We start from the raw sequence: 20,868 nt of genomic DNA on the forward strand, positions 1-20,868 counted from the left end.
GTGTGTGTGTGTGTGTGTGTGTGTGTGTGTGTGGTAGATAGTGCTTAAACCTACTCAAATGTATGTGTGTGAGTGCATACATATGAGCACACTGATCTCTCATCCCTGTATTGTTAATGTATGTATTTACATGTGACTGTGACTGTGTGTATGTCTGTGTATAAGTGTGTGTGTGTGTGTGTGTGTGTGTGTGTGTGTGTGTGTGTGTGTGTGTGTGTGTGTGTGTATGACTGTGTCTGTGTATGTGTGTGTGTGTGTGTGTGTGTGTGTGTATGTGTACGTGTGTGTGCGTGCGTGTGTGTGTTTGTGCGTGTGTGTGTTTGGGTGGGTATGAGTGTGCTCCCCGCTATGCCTTCAGCTGCCTGGCTACAGCATCCTCAACATGCGGGCTTGCCTCTTCACAGCAAAGTTAGCGTGATAATTGTCATGTTTTGCTGAGATTAAGCCGCTCTCGGATTCACAGCCCAGTTCAAATCCCTGTGAATCCATTAGACATAATTTCATATTTCTCTGAGAAGGGACTTCTCACAGATGGGCTGATGCAGATCTTGAAATGCTGCCAAAGCTCAAACAAGAAACAAACAGAAGTGACAAAATAAATAATAAAAAGAAAGGATGTGATATGGATCTGACCTTTTAAAATGTCCTTATTTTACTTACACATGTTTACATGACTTCATTACACTAATAAGGCATTTTAATGTGTTATACAAATGTATTACTTCATTGTACTGCATTGAGTATGTGTATACATTTAATACATTGATATGATAAACAAAATAGCACAAAATCATATTTAGAGAATATGAAGAGTTTTTGATGGTGAACTAACCATTACATGTTGTAGCACACAGCGTCAAAGGGGATTTCTGGGGGGATTTCATCAAGGTAACACCTTTATAGGTGCACACAGGATGAGGCAATACTTCAGACTTGTGTGTGTGTGTGTGTGTGTGTGTGTGTGTGTGTGTGTGCGTGTGTGTGTGTGTCTGTGTGTGTTTGTGTGTATTGGACCAAGGAAGAGATGTTATTGCTATGGTAGCACCCTTCAGTGTACACCATCCCTCTTCCCCGGCCCTAAGTCCACGGGAGGGGATGCTTATCGTTAAATATCTCTGGGTTTAGTGGCTCCCTCTTGTTCAATCTCATTCTCTCCCCATTTCCTCTTTCTGGGCTCTTGGAGGGAATTAATTTTTCTTTTGCATTCTCTCTCTTTCTCTCCCTACTCTCTCTCTCTCTTCTGTGCCTTTTTTTCTATCTCCCTCTCTCACACTTCTTTCTTTATATCTCTCTCCCACGCTCTTTACTCACTCCTACTTTCTGTCTTGCTCTCTAGTCCCCCCCTTTTTCTCTCTCTTCAGTCCCACCCCTCTCTCTCTATCTCTCTCTCCCTCTCCGAACCTTCTTCTCTTTCTTTCCCTTCCTCTCTCTCTCTCTCTCTCCCTCCATCTTTCTCTTTCCTTCTATCTCTCTATTCCCACCTCTCTCAAGCCTCTCTCTCTCTCCCTCCCTCTCAATCTTCCTCTCTCTTTCTATCCCTCTCTCCCCACCTCTCTGAACATCCCTCTCTCTCCATCTTTCTCTCTCCTTCTCTCTATCCCCATCTCTCTCAAGCCCCCCTCCCTCTCTCCCTCCCTCTCAATCTTCCTCTCTCCTTCTATCCTTCTCTCCCCACCTCTCTCAAGCCCCCTTCTCTCTCTCTCTCTCTCTCTCCATCTCTCCATTCTAAGGAGCTGGGAGAAGATCCCCCCAGAGACGGCCTCGCTGAGTGTTTGTGTTGCAACTGAGCGCGCCCGGCTCATCCCGGAGACCCATCCATCTCCCACCTCTGATCAATGTGCATCATAAGAGCACTAAATCCCCCGCACGTCCGCGGTCACTTTCTCAGCCCGAGGCTCTCCCTCCCGTTGGAAGCAAGCGTTCACCCCCCCCCCCCCCCCCCCCCCGGTTCACATTCATCCCAGTCACGCAGTATGCGGATGGACAGCTGCAGGAATGTAATGCTGCTTCAAAGGTGCACTTTGTAGATGTTGAGCTTGTCACTGACATCTGTGATTTCAGGACAGGCCATTTTCTGGTTTGCGGTCAGCTGGCATAACAGTAATTGTCATGTCAACTGTGGAATGTAGAATCGCCTCGCGTCCTCTTTGTGTTTTATGTTTTTTGTCATGTCAACTTTTGTCATGTCAACCGTAGAACAGGAGGTGAGGTCGTTGGGGTCAGACTTTGACCTGCTGACTGAACCATAGATCGACTGATGACTCATCTGAATGTGTGTAGACGAAATCCCGCACACTGTCCTTTGCGCGTGCAAATACTTTATTATACTTCATACTCTATTATACTTCGGTCACACAGTCCTTCCTCAGGTGAATTTCAAGGACACAGAAGGACTGTGTGACCGAAACGCTGTGTGAAGTATAATAAAGTATTTGCATGCGTAAAGGACAGTGTGCGGGATTTCGTCTACACGCATTACTGGTGACATTACCTTTTCCGACGCACCTGTCCTAAAAGAGGTGTGCAAAAGCGCTTTTGAACTCATCTGAATGTGATAAATATACAGTACAGTAGTAATCTAGTGTTTTACATAACCGTCTCATATTTACTCACAAGACTCATGGGGCCAACCATGACTTCATTATGAAAATGCCTTGCCTAGGGCCATTTTGACTGTGGTTAGGTGTTGAATCACTGTAAGAGCCTATGTAAATATGACTGCCGTCCTTTTTAATGCTTACCCATAAACAACCACACCTCTGCAGTTTCTATATATATACCACTACACAAAACCTTTGCCTTTACAAGTCATTAGATTGGTTTGGAATGTTTCCAACACCAGAAAGTACACTAATAACTCACAGCTGCATTTACAACAAAGTCGGTGAGTCATTTATTATTAACAGTTTTTACGGCCATATTGCTTCGTATATTCAGTGAGTCAGTGACTAGTCCTGACTCAGCCACCCATGGGGCTACACGTGGCACCACATAATTAGTCAGTGATACGTTAGGTAGCAGAATGTGTTCTGAGACTCTGCTCTTAAAGTTTATAAAAGACACTGTATCTGCATAACATGTGTATGGGTTTTATTCAATACAGGATGTGTGGTTTAATGGATGATAAACACAAAGAATTGCAACTCTCCTTCTCCCTTTCATTTTCCTTTCCTCTCATCTTTTTTATTTTCTCTCTTTCACAACTCTCTCTCTTTTCCTATCATCTTCTGTCTGTCTCGACTCCTCTGAAGTTCTCGTCTTTAATTTCTTCTTTCTCAACGTCTCTTTTCGTCTCTCCTCTCCACTTGTCTTCTGTCCTCTTCCACACTCCAAATTCAGAGCTCTCCCAGCGTTGTTCCTGTCAGCCTGTCACCCATCAAATCACACTCCGGCTTCACCTCCTCTCTCCTCTCTTCCCACCTCTCCCCTCATTTTCTCTCCTCTCATCTCATCTCAACCCTCTCCTCCTCTATCTTCCTCTCCCTGTTTTTCCCTCCCTCCTTCTCTTTCCCTCTCTCTCTCTCTCTCTCTCTCTCTCTCTCTCTCTCTCTCTCTCTCTCTCCTGCCATCTTTTTAACACCTCTCAGTTTCATTCCGGTCCCTGTCAATCTGTCACACATCACAAGCTCGCACTCGGAGCGCCAACGCCAGTCAGTTCCCTCCTCTCATCCCTCTCCTCCTCCTCCTCCTCCTCATCCTCCTTCACCTGCTCCTCCACCTCCCTTTTCATGTCTCTACCCCCTACACCCACCCACCACCACCCACTTCTGATTAGCTCCACTTCTCCCCAGCCCTCCAGGTCTTCCACACCCACCAGACCCCAGACCCCACCTTTATTAAATCAATATGGCTGGCCTTGATTGAATGGCTGTTTTTTTTTAGCATGGACTCCTTTCAGGGATTAGCCAACCCTGGAACAAACGTCTTGGAAGGCTGCTCACCTGTCAAAGCTCACACGGACGTGTGGGGAGGAGGGGGATTAAATGTCAATTTTCCTGCTGTGCTCCCCGGGCGCTAGGACACTTAAAGAGAGGGGTTCTTTCACAGGTGCCGCCGTACCCGTTTAGCCGCGTCCACCGCGTGCGGAGCCACCTTATCGGGAGTCGGGAGAGAGAGAAAAGGGGCAAAAGTGGTTTCTGCAGGGTCCTGGCCGAGTGAAATGAAAATATGTCACCAGGTGGGAAGGGTGGTCACTGTGAGGTGAACGTCGTTCACTTGCAGCATGAAGCATGATAAAATCTAGACTTTTCATATAACTGTCTCTCTTTGTAGGAGCCTTTAGTGTCCTTGTCACCCAAACGAGAGAATTTAATGCCATGAGAGTACATACAAAGGATGTTTTAAGCGGTCCATTTCAGACGAGTTAACATGTAGCCTTTTTTCAAAAGGAAAATTATAACCTCCAGCAAATGTTTGTAAGTCTTAGAAAATGAACTTATTTGCATGCTCACCTCCAAGTATTTTGTAGAATCAAATTTGCTCATTTGAAGAAAGCTGCAGTGGGCATCGTTAGCAGCTCAGCTTGTGCAATTGTTTGCATGGATATTGAGTTTACACATGTTTTCATACACACAAACCTTTAGTTAATCAGGCCCTTAGAGGGGGGTCCGCCCTTATATTGCCCAAAAAGGGATTTAAAGGAGAAAGTAAACACAAGTTATTTCATATTATTGTATGGCTACCCACCAAACCAATGGATAATTTAACATAGAATGTTCAAGGATATTCAATGAAAAACTTGTTATTATGAGAGAGGCATTAGCCTTCTTGTGCCATTCCATTAGAACTCGTGACATACAAGACACCAGTTGAATGTGAACATAATAAACTGACGAAAAGTCCAGTGATTTACTGTGTTGACTGACTAGTCAGAATTTAATATTCTTTATAGACTAGAGGGAATCAGATTTATCCATTCCCTGTCTTATGGCATGTTTTTAAAGGTACATTTGGATCCTGAAATGAGAAGTTTCTGTTAGTACCATTTGACACTAATCACACTTCCTCCTCCAACTCCTCCTCCCCCTCCTCCTTCTTTTCCCTCTCCTCTTCTTTTCTCTCTCTCTCTCTCTCTCTCTCTCTCTGTCTCTCTCTCTCTATCAGTCTGTTAACCGCCCTCATCTTTATCTCCTCTATTTTCCTCTTCTTTGCCGTCCCTTTTCAAGTGATGACTCACCTCGGTAGTGACCTTTTCCACTGGCCAGTGGACTGGTCCTCAAGCAACCCGGCTCCTTCCTCCTGTTCTCCTCCCCCTTGCTCCCACAAACCAAAGGGCCGTGGCAGCGTGCTTGTGTTTGTCAGCCAGTGGAAGAAAGCCAGATTGTGTGCGTGCGTGAGTGCGTGTGTATGTGTGTGTGTGTGTGTGTGTGTGTGTGTGTGTGTGTGTGTGTGTGTGTGAATGTGTGTGTGTGTATATGTGTGTGTGTGTGTGTGTGTGTGTGTGTGTGTGTGTGTGTGTGTGTGTGTGTGCCTTGGCTTTGAAGGTTAACATTACTGGATAAATCAACCATGAAAAACAGAGGCTTTCTTTGCCCTCCCACAGAGCAGTGAGACAGAGAGAGGAGAGCGAAGGAGAGCAAGAAGAGAGCGAAGGAGAGCAAGAAATGAAGAGAGAGGAGAGAGTGAAGGAGAGCAAGAAATGAAGAGAGCAATAAATGAAGAGAGAGAAGAGAGTGAAGGAGAGCAATAAATGAAGAGAGAGGAGAGAGTGAAGAGAGCAAGAAATGAAGAGAGAGGAGAGAGTGAAGAGGGGTTAGGGGGAGGGATTATATTTTTCCTTCTAGGACAGAAAAAGGGAAACACATTTTTAAAACTTCTCCCTGGCACCGACGACTTGTTTACCACCTTGCGAGGAGAAAGGGGTGCCAACACAACACAAACAGTTCCAGTAAAAACAAGAAACAATTTCGCCATCTTTCTGAAACAGCCCCATTATCTTATCAAAGAGGCGGGCAATTGGTCCTGGTGCTTTGCCGAGGCATTCCAATGTAATAGTTTGCTCATCAAATTGAAACCAAACCGAGAGAGAGCCGTCACATTTATTCAGGTCTGAATGAAACATCTCCATCCACAAATTGCGGCAACACAGAGGAAATAGAGCATTTTATATGTCCTTGCCGATGAGTTATTCCCAAGAAGCCTCAGTGTCCGTCCATAACAACATCAATGGGATGTTTGCGTCTGGACTCAATAGCCGCTCCCGAGGATGGATGTCTTATTTAGCTGTGATAAGAGGATTGGGTGTGGAATGACAGACAGTGACCCAGCACGTAGGACCTCTCGCAGTCCTGCCACAGAAGAGACTGACACTGTGAGGGTTTAACATTAGGGAAGCACCTGTCTGCTTCCAGGGAAGAGTTTCTTTCTTCACCTGGGCGAAGCAAAATCAAAGGAGAGCTTTGAAACAACCAGGAGGCTTTGGAAACACTGAATGACACACTGAAAATGTGAGGACACCACTAGAATGTGTGTGTGTGTGTGTGTGTGTGTGTGTGTGTGTGTGTGTGTGTGTGTGTGTGAGTGTGTCAGTGTGTGCAAATACGCATGAGTGTGTTAGTGTATGAAAGGAAAAGAGTTTTCACACAGATCTTCATTTCTCGGGGTCACCAGTACTGTTGGTAAGTAAAAAATGAAAACAATCAGTCTTACCCAGCTTGAGTAAATGGGAGCTCATAAACAGGGAGTAGTTCTGTAGCTGCATGGCTGTATGGTAAAACCGGATTTATCCTTTAATGTTTGTGAGTGTGTTTATGTGTATATTGTGTGTATTGGGGCAGCCGTGGCCTACTGGCGGGCGGGTTTGGAACCGAAGGGTTGCCGGTTTGATCATCGGCCAGTAGGAAAAATGTGGGTGGGGGAAGTGGTTGAGCACTGCTCTCCCATACCCACATCCACGGCTGAAGTGCCCTTGAGCAAGACACCAAACCCCTCACTGCTCCCAGAGCGCTGTAGCAACTGTGTGTTCATTGTGTGCTTCACCTCACTGTGTGTTCACTAATTCACGGATTGGATAAATGCAGAGAGATGCAAATGTAGAGAAATACAGTATACTTGGCCTGTACACCTGATTTACGATTGTGTTGTGTTGTGTTGTGTTGTGTTGTGTTGGCTCTGTACTGTGCAACAGAGTGCTCCCCCTCCTCCCTGCTGCCATCCACATATCCATATCCAGGGATGGGGGCGGTTGGAGTGGCACACCATCCCAGACCAGTAGGCTATCACTCCTCCACTTCCTTAGGACCTCCTCCGGCACCACTCACAGGGATTCTCCCCCCACACAAGTAAATATGGAATTCAGCATGCTGGTTGGAAGTCTATGAATATTGATTGAAAAAAAGTACATGTGTATACTGTTTTTTTCTTTGTGTGTGTGTGTGTGTGTGTGTGTGTGTGTGTGTGTGTGTTTACCTGCAGGATACGGGGGAAACAGGAAACAGCAAAGTAGTTACACCGTGGTTAAGTCTGCAAATAAACATCTCTCTCCTTCCTGTGACTTCTCTCTCTCTCTCTCTCTCTTCTTCTTCTTTTCTTCACTTTTTTAATGAGGGGGGGAATTAAATGGAACGCTGCACCAGAGTGCAGTGCATCTGATGCTGTTCCCCAGGTAAGAGTGCAGTGCATCTGATGCTGTTCCCCAGGTAAGAGTGCAGTGCATCTGATGCTGTTCCCCAGGTAAGAGTGCAGTGCATCTGATGCTGTTCCCCAGGTAAGAGGCTGCACTCCAGTGCTCTGCACAGCTCTGCCGCCTCTCCTGGGCCAAAATGTGTACACACACACACACACACACACACACACACACACACACATACACACACACACACACACACACACACAGACAGGTGGATTGGACAGATAGATGACATGGAAACTTAATCACGAATTAGCTTCACATAAATGTCACATTATTATGTGTTGCACCTAATTATGTGACACGCTAGTTTTATGGATTTCTTGCTGATATGGACATGTGTGTGTTCCCCGGTGATCCTCTGGTATCTGACAGCTGACACACTGTAGGACAAATGCCTTCACCGATTCCGACACTCTTTTGTTCTTTGTGACGCGCGGTATTAAATGATTCATGTGGGATTGGATCGGTTTCCACATTTAAGAGCCCGTTTATGCTCCCCCATTCTGTTGATATATCGCTTGGTGACTCTGACTTGTGCTGACATATTTTTGAATATATGTATGCACACGGCAGCTCTGGGAGGCAGTATGGAGAGAGAGAGAGAGAGAGAGAGAGAGAGAGAATGAGAGAGAGAGAGCAAGAAATTGTGTATTTTAAACAGTCGGCAGTGCAGTGCAGCACACCAGAGGTCCACTCCATGGGCTCCACCGGTGTGCAGTGTGAACAGATGGAGCGTCCTCACTTCACCTCGTGTGACGGGATGCGCTCCTCTCCTCTTCCCCTTCCTCTCTCCTCCTCCTCCTCCTCTCTCTGCGGCCACTCGAGCACGAGGCCTGGCGTGGTGGAGCAGGATGCCAGCAGGGCTGAGGGTTCGCCGCTCACCCCAAACCGCCTCAGCCAGCACGGGCAGACCAGCCCCGTCCAACTCCATGATCTGTCCACGGAGACATAGCCAAAGGGCTTCAGCAGGTGGGGGTGCTGTGTTTATATTAGTTTACCCCCCCCCTCCAATACACACTCTTGCTCTGCATACACACGCACACACACACATATACATACACAAAGTAAAAGGGACTTTGGGGGTGGAGGGGTTATAGCAGCATGCCCCCCATACACCATACTTTTCTACACCCCATCCTCCTCCTCACTCTTTCTCTTTCACTAGCAGCACACACACACACACACACACACACACAGACACACATAGCAGGCTGAATGAAAGGGAGATCAATCTGGCCTGCCATGCAGTGCCAATTCCCTGCCCAAACCAAAAGGTCAGCTTGGCAGATGAGTGAGGGGCCAGCTCAGGTGTGGACTCCGTACAAATGAGTCCAAATAAACAAACTGCACCACCGCACAGCCACAGCCACCACCCCCACACACCCCTACTCCCCCAGGACAGGAGACAGGGAGACAGGGAGGGAGCACAGGGAGGAGAGGAGGAAAGGTAGCTGTGTTTGTGTGTGTGTGTGTGTGTGTGTGTGTGTGTGTGAGTATGACAGAGAGAAAAAAATAGAAAGAGTATAACTAAAAGAGAGTATGTGTGTGTGTGAATGAAAGAGAGTGAGAGAAAGTACATGAGATTGTGTGTTCATGAGCGTGTGTGTGTGAGAGAGAGAGAGAAAGATAGAGAGAGAGAGGGAGAGTATGTGAGTGTGCCTGCCTATATGCCAATATGAATGCCTGCCTGTGTGCCTTTCGGGATGAATAAGAGCTACAAAGCGCTCGTGGGAATCCTGCAGTTATCTCTTCAGCTGCCTCAGTCGCTCAGCTAACACAGAAATTGAAATTCACTTTACAACTCCTACCGTCTGCTCTTCAAGCTCCTAATGCCATCCATCCTTTAAGACCAATTTAGCCTGCTTTTCCTCCCTCTTTCAGACCTACGAATGCAACTGCCTGACCCTTATTGCCCATGCTGATATCAGATGATATGGCCTCCATAATGGATGTGTAAGTGGCCAGAATGGGCGGAATACCTCAATATTGTCAAGTCAAGTCAAGTCAAGTGACTTTTATTTATATAGTGCATTTTTGTATGCGCAGATTGCAACCCAAAGCAAGTAGATTTATTCTATTTGGCCAGCCTCTCTTTTCAAATAGCATGAAGTCAATTTGATTGGGCAAATGCTTCAAAACCACATCATATTGTGTAAGAGTGAGAATCCCGCCTGGTTTAAACAACTAACTATCAAACAACTCGAAGGCCAGTGCTCAGCATAGCAGCATAAGCCACCACATGTCTGCAGCATGCTTGCATGCCATGTACACATTGCACAATAAAATAAGGCAGTCACAGTTATTTACATTATGGCTCATTCTGCGTGCCCCAAAGGTATAAACAGACAGACACATACAGTACAGTACACACACGCACGAGCATATATGTGCTCCTAATATGCTCTAATACTGTATATCTGTTTCTCATACAATTGCATGCTCAGCCAAACACTGAAACGCCACAACACAGACAGATGCAGACAGACACAAAGACATAGAGAGAGAGAAAGAGAGAAAGAGAGAGAGAGAAAGAGAGAGAGAGAGAGAGAGAGAGAGAGAGAGAGAGAGAGAGAGAGACCCACACATATCCACACAGTCTGTCTGCTTTAACCCATGCACTTGGCGCCACATGCAATCCTCGGGCTGCCAGAATGAATCAATATCTCCTGCGACACTGACTGCGACACCTCCCTGCCCACCCAGTGACAGCCGCTCATCACGTCTCACGCAGGCTTGCCCGCCTGCACACATACACACACACACACACACACGCACGCATGCATGGACCAATGGATGAGAACAGACTCCTCGCTTGCCCTCAGTCAACTCGGACTCTGGTGGGTCTATTTCTGTCTGGCCTGCACCGCCACACAATTAACAAATACATTTACAACACTCTGGTGGTCTGGATGGCATGGCATAGCCTATTACAAACATAATTGCAATGTAAACTGCTGTTCTACCTTCAGGTGGCAAGTTGGAAAACGGTTGCTTTTCCGCAAATGTGCTCTTACTGTATGTTAGCATGTGCTGTCACACGATGGACTTTGTATTGCTAAGGTTGAGGTTTTGGTTTAGATTTGGTGTGGGAGACCTGCAATATTGTACCCTGGAAATCCAGAGTTCTCGCGAGAGCACAATTTGAATTGTGCCCGCAAGATACTCTGGCCACGAGCAATGATCTCTCGAGCGAGAGGGACCAATCAAATCGGTGTAGGCGGGACAAAGGCGAGCTACACTGATGACTGACACTGATGAATTGTTGTGATTGGTCGTAGCGTTATCCAACTGCGTGCAGTGAGAGTTTCAAATGCATGCTTGGTGCCGCCCCTCGAATTGGGCCATTTTCATTACTCGTGGCCAGACCCTTAATCTGAAAGATTCCAGGGTCTGGTTTACCAGGCTAGCAATATTGTATACTTACATAAGATGAATAAAGTAATATGTATTTACTTTCACCTACACAAACAAGAGTATAAGATTATAAAGAGTATAATTAGTTATTTGAGTTTAGACTGTGCTATGCTGTACTGATGAGGATTGAGAGAGCAGAGAATAGTGAACTCTCTGCGAGCAGTGAAAGGAGAGAGGTGGTGTGTCTGAATTTTTGTCATCCCTTTTGTCATTCCTGCTTTACAGCTTAAGAAGGAGGCCCACTCAATCATTAAGAGCTTGATATGAATCAGGGCATTTGGCTGCCAAAATGAAATGAGGGTGTGGGGGAGGAGGGAGAGGCTGGGAAAATGTCACTGTGACCCTCTAGCGACTGACCAAACTCCACTCAGCCTCCACAAATCTCTGTCTCGATGGCCCAGTGAAAGAAAAAAAAAGAAAGTAATTTGGCAGTATAGACTCTATAGGATAAGAATGTATGGCCAGGTAGATTAAAAGAGCAAAAATAAATTATCTTGCTCTCCTCCCTCTCTTTATATCCCTCGCTTTTTGAGGAAGTTCATACTTCTAATTTTAGATAGTCGTTCTGTAAATACTGTCACATCAACAAACACCACATCTCCGTATACGTCAGACGCGATTATCACTTTTGTAAATGCCATACGATGACGTTGAACACGAGTTTGTAATGCAACCCAACAGCTAGGGCCATTTCGGTCCAAGTCTTCAGCTATCATGTGCCAGTGTGTGTATGGGACAAATCACTGAAATGTGACATGTCTACAAATAACTCTGCCTTCATGGAGGGTCTATACCTGCAAGCGTCACCTGCATCATGTTATCAGGCTCCTTCTTAAAACCATTACACTTCCACCTGGGGAAATGCATTGCTTCTCTCTCTGTCTGTGCCTCCCCCTCTCTCTCTCTCTTTCTGGAGTGTGTTCTTGCTTTTTGCACACAGCTATTACAGATGGTAATTTCCTGCACCAACAGCAGACCAGATCTATTATTGCAATGTCAGATCCCAGCACGGAGAAGGCCCAGAATTAGGATACAGAGTCATTATCATTCTACTGCACTGACTCTCAAGGGGAAATAACCTAGTGTGACTCTGGAATTAGCATGTGCTTAGATGTCCACAGCCTCCCACTATTTTATAATACTAGATGTACCGCAGAGCGGTACAAAATATGACCGCCGCCCAGTCCAGCACATTTTTTCCACAAAAAAAAATCACGCTGAAAGGCCTATATGATTCTAAATGTCTCACTATGTGGCAGCCGTGGCCTACTGGTTAGCACTTCGGACCTGTAACCAGAGGGTTGCCGGTTCGAACCCCGACCAGTAGGCACGGCTGAAGTGCCCTTGAGCAAGGCACCTAACCCCTCACTGCTCCCCGAGCGCCGCTGTTGATGCAGGCAGCTCACTGCGTCGGGATTAGTGTGTGCCTCACCTCACTGTGTGTACGCTGTGTGCTGTGTGTGTTTCACTAATTCACGGATTGGGATAAATGCAGAGACCAAATTTCCCTCACGGGATCAAAAGAGTATATATACTTATATAAATTGCATTATCCACACTCAATTCTCACTGCTATCTGCTAGACAACAAGTACCAAAACATGATTAGTTCATAGATTTCACATGTAAAATTCATTTTATACAACCCCACCCCCATCTTGCCTGTTCATAATTCTGAGAAATTCTTGAATTGTATGCATGTGTGCGTGTGTGTGTGTGTGTGTGTGTGCGTGCTTGTGTGTTTGTCTGCGTATGTGTGTTTGTGCATGTGCATGCATGCGTACATATGTCTACTGTGTGAGTATGTGTCATACGTATGATTACTGTGAATGTATGTGTGTGCGTGTGTATCTGTTTATGCACATGTGTGCACATGGAATGGGTTAACATGACCCCTGGAGGCAAACATACAGAAAAAATTGGTCATCCTAGGCCCTACGGTTCTCATGATATTCACAGAAAACTGTGTCTGCCCTACCCTCCTTTCGGGGGGTCCAGTCCAGCGGGGGGGCTACAGATGAAAAACGAAAAACGATGGTTCCATGCTATCCTTGTGGGGTTACATGCCCACCAAGTTTCGTGTACCCCGGTCTTTCAGTGTCCCAGGAATCCTTGTTGGTGTACGGTCACTAAATGTACACATAAATCATTTTATTGTAAGGCCCCCCATGAACGAAAGTTCACAAAACTTGGCATGCATTCGGAAGGTGTCATAATGATCCAAGACTTTCAATTTCGTCGAGTTTTGACCATGTCAGCCAGAGATATTGTGATGAAAACACCTAATTTTTTGCTTTTTAATTTTTAACTAGGTGCCACTATACATGAAATGAGTGGTTATGGAATGGGTTGACATGACCCCTTGAGATCAACATACAAAAAAAATGGTCCTCCTAAACCCTACGGTTCTCGAGATATTCACAGAAAACTGTGTCTGCCCTACCCTCCTTTCGGGGGTCCAGTCCAGCGGGGGGGCTACAGATCAAAACGAAAAACGATGGTTCCATGCTATCCATGTGGGGTTACATGCCCACCAAGTTTCGTGCACCTCGGTCTTTCAGTGTCCCGGAAATTTGGACATGCGAAAAAGAAAAAAAAAAAAAAAAGAAAAAAAAATCTGACTAAACCTATATGACCGTCGCTTCGCTGCGCGGCGGTCACAATTATTGAATATAAAAGCAATTTGTTATAGGGTAGGTGAGATAATGCACTGTGCATTACACACTGTGCACTGTTTAATTATGTTACACACACACAGTATACAGTATACAGTATACATTTTATAATTATACCATGAAATAAGCATATGGTAATATTTTGGTTTTAATTCAATAAACATTTAGAGGAAATGACTAACGAAGGGACAATGAGATAGTGCCTTGTGCCATTATTAATACTGTGGAGATGTGTATAGTCCTTTGCCCACTGGGACCTATAAAGCAAGATACCACACGGGGGAACCCATATCATTGGTGCTTCCTGGGTGCAGAACTCAGTGTTGGCAATGGAACTCTAGCCTGGCAATGGAACTCTAGCTTAGCTGCTGCTAGCCAACACTCACTTGCCAGGTTGGAACACAGGACAACATCGTGGACCTTTTAAGCGCATCTAACCTGGGTGGCATCCCTTATTAAAAAAACATCAGCAAATATCATTAACTATACATGACAATCCCTCTCCACTGTAAAAATGCCAGTGTGCTCAATGAAGAGGAGATTTTGTTTGGCTGACATCCTCGATGCAAAATTTAACCTCTCTTGGTAAATATCAACTGTGTTGCTGGCTGGCATGCTGAACTCCATGTCTGGTTTGGGGAGGGAGAACCAGAGCAGTTAGAGGAGACTTTCTGGCACATAGAAATGAGGGGCATGTTGAGTTTTGAGGGAGTGAAGACCTTGTCTCACCAGCCGCAGCTCTCAGCTATGTTGATGCCAGGGCCTAAGAAATCGCATTCTGCACAGACACTATTCTGAGGGTTTCAGTGTCAGCAGTTCAGTCAAGCGTGGCTCACAGGTGTGTATTATTTATTGCTGGCATGACACAGCAATCCAGCTGCAACCTATTTCTGTTGTCATAACAAAACGTCCCTGGTTACCCTCTCCGTAACAGTAGCGCTCCCCGGGATTCATTGGTGCCTCAGATGGAGGCAATATAGGCTGATATGATTTTTTTTTTTTTTTTTTGTCTTTGATATGTATGACTTATGAAGTAATTTACTATTGTGGTGGATCCTATTTCTTTTTTTTTTTGCTGTGCTATTGAGTTGTTTTATTTTTATTTTATGTTTGGAAATGAAGTGCGCTGGGTGAAAAGGTTTCTCTTTTTAAATATAATTCCTCAGCTTTGATTAAAATTTATAGACAACTTGAGGGGTGTCAGACACCCCTCAAGTTGTCTATAAAAACATAATGGACTCAGTGGGGGAAACTCTGCATCACTTTACTGCACCTAATGCATTATTTTTGGATACCTCTGTAGGTGTTATTGAAATTAGTAGAAAACAAACACCAGTGGTTTAAGGATGTTTATTCCAGTTGCCTCCTATCGAACACAGGTTGTTGTTATTCAGCGCATGTCTATGGGCATTGAGCACCCAATGGTACTGTATGTTAAAGGTCTGGGACATTTATTTACTGATGAAACAAATACCCCTATGTCCTTCGTTGTAGAAAAGTCACAGCTTCAAAATGGGTCAGGACTGAAACGTACCATGACAAATCCCCCATCACATTGTACTTGAAAGCTCAGGAATAGTTTGTAAAATCCAATTGGTAAGAGCTCAATTATATTATCAAAAGAAAGTAATTTCCCACAAATGGGTAGAAGATTAGCTCATTACTTCAATCTGAGTATAAATAGGGAAATAGTGAAGTCGCCCATGCATGCAACAAGGGTACACATTTCATTTGTCGCCAGTTTGCATCATGTAGTAATGGACAAATGTGTCTTTTTTCAGACTAATCCCCATCTGGGAGAGTGGCTCTCCATGGAGTGGGTAAATATCAAATGATGCAATGATGATGCCAGCAACAAAATCCTTACAAGCTCACAACACAACTGCATATTACACTACACTATACATATATACACTGTTTGTGTGGTAAGTTTACTGTGGACTCATTGTCTAATAGCAGCCTCTGTCCATACATGTGTTTATATCAGAAGTAACACTTTGTTTCTGAGGGGACTAAATATCACTCAATGGATGCTGACATAAACTGAGTCGAACGAGAAAATAATGATAAATGACGTGAATATGACAGTTTCACATTTGAAATGTGAATGTTGATTAATCAAAGACCTTCCTGACAACTCTGAAACGATAAACCTCCGTCAGACATTGGTGTAAAGAGCTCAGAAGATTTTTGTAAAATATGAGACATATTTGTTGAAAGCCTAATTCAACAGATAATACAAGGGGCGGAGAGACAAGGCCATATTGATCCTCGAGAGTTTCTCTCCTCATCTGTATTGGATGTGAATTGATAAAGTCTGTGATGCTTTCTGAGGAGGATTAACTGGAAGCACTGACAAGGATCATTTGTTCTGAATGCTATTTTGTTTTCTGTTCCTAAGCCACAACATTGATCTCCTCTGTGACTGTGCATGATATGAGTTTTCTCAAGCAACCCGAACGTTCAAAGCCTAAGACAATATTGAAATGTGAGAAGGTGGTGGATATGAAATGACCTCGGTGGGAATGGACTTTTCACTTTTCCACACATATCCAGGAAGCAGGAACATCAATCGCCTGCAAAGGCAATTCTGTCAGTTTTCTTGTGTTAGTTCGGAGATGTGTGATGTTCTTTTTCTACAGTACATGTATTTTGCATCTTGCAGTGAGGATCGACAGAACTGTAAATTTCAATGTTGGGCACAGCGTGCTCACAGAGTGTTTTTTCTCTCATCTTGGAGAGCCACCCTCAAAGCTCTAATCTTGTCAAGAAATCAGCCATTCCCTCTGTTATCTCCACAGAAACGGCTGAAACCCAACACTTCACAGGACACTATCATGCTCTTATGTTTTCATGGTCTCTATGTGTCTTTGTTGTTGTTTTTTCCCTTTTTAAGTATGCCTTTTTTTCTTCCACTGAGATCTGTGAAGTCTTTTAGTATGCCACTTATTCACTGGAGTTGTAGACTTATGCAGTGCATTTACATTTTTCAGATGAGAAACTACATATAACTCTGCAGTTAGTGCCTCTACAGCGACCAATCCACACTCCCATTGGAATATGCCATGAGAGACCATCTACCATTAGATCAACTCAATTGATTTACACTGAAGGCAACATAATTCTAGTAGTGTTCCTGGATATAACAAATGTATTATTTTTTATCAAAGTGGCATATACCTGTTGCTTTTACAAAAGCAAAATATGTATCCATATGGCAAAACCATCTGTTCCATTTAGTATGTTTTGGTATATCACCTTTACTGATAACTTGTGACACTTAAATCCCCTGGGAATGGAGAAAGCATTTCTTATCTTGTATCTTATGTTTACTAGTAATGTTATTTTTAACCTCTGTCACCATGTGTTTGAAGGAGAAATCTGAGGAATTATTATTCTATATTTTAATGTACATCAACAGATTTTTTCTAGCAAGACAACATATAGGCACAGCAAACAACAACAACAACAAAAAAAATACATTTGCTACAGAATATAATATGATAGAAACACAATATGATAGAAAAGTACTATAATTATGACTGAGGTTTTTGTATGTGAGGAAGTGTTTAATACATTCATCATTTTGTTCAAGACTCTTTTCCCACTTCAGTGGAGGATTTTATAATGCCTGAAGGACTTGTTCCACTGGCCAACACAGACCTCTCTATGCACCCTATGGTGCGTTTTTGCTTGTCCTGTCCTTCAAATGGTAAAAGTGGGGGTACCGTTTGCTTCCCTACATGGGTTTCTTGGAGAGCATTTCCTGTTCTCACATCACATCTAACATTTCCGAACAGCCTTTTAATGTCTTTGGGGAGAGAAAAAGAGGACCATATTTACAAAGGCTGCCCTTTTCAGTGAGAGACAGAATGGTCATTACATTGCCTGGGTTTATGACAGGATAATTGAGACCTCGTTTGAGGGAGCTGGCCCATTTCAGTGAAAGCTTGAATTAGATGGCAGGATCCGAAATAATGAATAGATCTGTGCCTTTGCCATCCTCCACTGTCGTGAGGTGGGTGACCGCCCAGGAAGGCCGTAGAGAGTTCAATTACATCGGGTTATTATTCATATAAATGAGGTGATACATGGTCTGATTACTTGAGGGGACAGCCACAAAAATACCTCCATGAATAAGCTTGGGCAGTACATGATCTGAATGAGAAGGCAGACACTATTGACAATGTACATTGAGGCGGCTATAATACAGACTTGTGGTTGATTAGTTCTATTGTGCCTGAAGTTACCTTTGAATGTCTTTTTTTTTTCAGAAAAGCTACATTATCTAATTTTTCATCTGTTTGCTTACTGTTCATGTGTTAACTGAACAGTTGTCTTGGCAACAAACCTATCCTTGGGATCACTATGGTGACTCTAGGTAACCATAGCAACTTGTTTTTTTTTCTCTTCCAAATGTGTTTTGTATGAAATTTGAAATTCTGATGTCCTGGGACAGCTTTCAAAGGTCCTGTGAATAGTGGGGGTCTGCAAGAGATGATATGGCCCCAATGCACATGTGTATACCATACAGCAATACTACAAATGTTAACCATTTGTTCGAAAAATTCCAAATCAATACTGACACCCATTTCTAAAAAACACACAGGGGGTAAAGGCTGGAGCACCTGTCTGCAACTTTTCTGTCCCTCTCAGACGTGATGGAGAGCTGTGAGATGCAGCTGGCTGCTTCAGTGAGGTATGGCTATGGGGCATGAGGGAGGACATCTCGGAGCTGACTGTGTGTGGTGAAGACGTCTGTGTTTTGTTGGCTCTACTTGGCCGTGTGCAGAGCAGAGCCAGCGGTGCTGAATCAGGGAGATGTAAAGAGCCGGCATGCACTCTCTCTCACTCCGCTCACGAACACAGCATACATAATGCAGTCAGTCATTGGTAGGCTCAAAACAGTGTAAAACTTATTTTAGGTTGAAATATGTGATGCTAATTCAGCTGGATACCTATTATTATTATTATTATTATTATTATTATTATTATTATTATTATTATTATTAGCCTATTCAACATGGACGCTTTGGGCACTCTGTACTGACATATTACTGCCTTTCAATGTGCCTACAGTCAGGCTTTGTTTAGGAAGTTCATCTCCGAGCACCAAGGTTTTGCTAATGCTAGATTCTCTCAATGATTTAAAGGGGCTTTAGCATTCAAGAGCAGTCACTCACCCAGGGGTGAGAGAAAGCAATGCAACTTGTGATTATGTGATTATGACCTTTTGAAAAGTCCCTTTAAACTCCCATGGCAAAATGGCAAGGCGATAACCCACAGCGAGCGCGCTGAAGCAGAATAGTGTGCAGCACTGTATTTCAAATTGTTTCTTTGCGTCAAAGTTAACGCTGTTGGCAAACACCAATTATTGTGGAAGTTGGACAAGGCTTAGCTGAACACTGGCATTGGCACTTTGTTGTTCAAGGTGACTTAGTCAGGAAAGGCTCTTTGTATTACAGTACGTACTTTCAGTAATGATGGCTTCCATTGGTCTTTTCCTGTCTTGTTAAAAAGCACAAAATAACACACCACATCTAATTGAAGTGTGTTGCTTGATGCCTGCCACTCATAGCTCATGACTCTCCCTTAAAGCACTGTTGAAAGGTTTCTGCAGCACAGCAATCTAACCATTTTCATATTACACCACGGGAGGTTTCTAATTTGCTGTAAGAGGGCTTTTGCTTTTTGCTGTTGGTTTTGCTATTTTAACGGGTTCTCATTTAAAGAGAATCTGTAATCCCATGCTAGAGATGTTGAGGAAACCAAGCATTTGTCCTCAGTAGATTCTGCCACCGTGTTAAACAGCATTCACAATTCCATTTGGCAGCATTATTCAATCATCCAATCATCTTGTGCACAGCACTCACACTTAGCTTCAATTGTGAAGAAAAAAGGTCAACAGGTGTGTGTGTGTGTGTGTGGGCAAATGAGTGAATGTGAGTTGTGTGCGGGATGAATATGTGTACAAGTTCCTGAGAAAAAAAACCTCACAGAAGTAGATAGCTCAAGAAAGTGAGGGAGAAACCGAAGAAATAAAAATGAAATACAAGATAATTTCTCAACAGTGAGAGCAGTGAGACAGACACTCGTCCTCTGTTCTTGCCCATGGCTCCCTGTGGTGTGGGCTGTGGGGATGTGCTCAGTGCCAGATGTCTCAGCCTGGCATCCTCCAGTCCTCTGTGATGTGGGGAAGCCCCAGTGGAGGCCGTGAAATGTTCCCTAGTTTTCAGATGTGCCTCGTCACCTACTGCCTTTATTTCCTCTGGTCTCCCAGCGTCCTATTCACCATCCCACTAACCACACACACACACACACACACACACACACACACACACACACGCACACACACACACACACACACGCACACGCACACGCATACACACGCATACACACACACACACATAGGACACACACACACACACACACGCATACACACACACACACACACACAGACACACACACACACGCATACACACACACACACACACACAGACACACACACACGCATACACACACACACACACACACACACACGCACACACAAAGACACACACACACACACACACACACACACACACACGCACACACGCACACAGACACACACACACACACACACACACACACACACACACACACACACACACACACACACACGCATACGCATATACACACACACACACACACACACACACACACACACACACAGAGAGAGACACTTACACACAGAGATTCTCATCGCCTATTCCCTCCATGGAGCTGGGGCTATGTTGCAGCGGCGGTCCCTCTGGCGATGCCTCTCCTGAGTGATGTATTGTTTTTCAGGGCAGCTCCCTCCTGGCCCTCTCTCCCCCACACGCTCCCTCAGCTGTTTCTCTCTCTCTCTCTCTCTCTCTCTCTCTCTCTCTCTCTCTCATCTCCCAGCTTCCCTCCTTCCCTCTTCCTCCTCTCTGTTTCCTCCTCTATCTCTTTCTCTCCCTCTTCCCACTCTCCATTGTTCCCCTGCACATACCCCTCTTTTTCTTCCTCTCCTCTCTCTCTCTCTCTCTCTCTCTTTCTCTTTCTCTGTCCCTCTTGCTTCTTTACAACACTGCCTCTCTGTCTGTCTTTCCCTCCCTCTATCTCTTTATTTCTCTTCCCTCTCTCC

General features: G+C 44.5%; 1 long non-coding RNA gene across 1 annotated transcript in view; it reads right to left on the reverse strand.

The window, feature by feature from the left end:
* LOC121697585 overlaps positions 1-20,868 on the reverse strand; it is a 28,162-nt gene that overhangs the window by 3,770 nt on the left and 3,524 nt on the right. The window contains exons 2-3 of the long non-coding RNA XR_006026489.1: positions 9,820-9,829; positions 7,494-7,495 (exon numbers count right to left, since the gene is read on the reverse strand). This is a non-coding gene — a long non-coding RNA (uncharacterized LOC121697585). The remainder of the gene's footprint in view (positions 1-7,493; positions 7,496-9,819; positions 9,830-20,868) is intronic.

This window comes from Alosa sapidissima, chromosome 22 (assembly GCF_018492685.1).
Source record: "Alosa sapidissima isolate fAloSap1 chromosome 22, fAloSap1.pri, whole genome shotgun sequence".
In the NCBI taxonomy this organism is placed as follows: Eukaryota; Metazoa; Chordata; class Actinopteri; order Clupeiformes; family Clupeidae; genus Alosa; species Alosa sapidissima.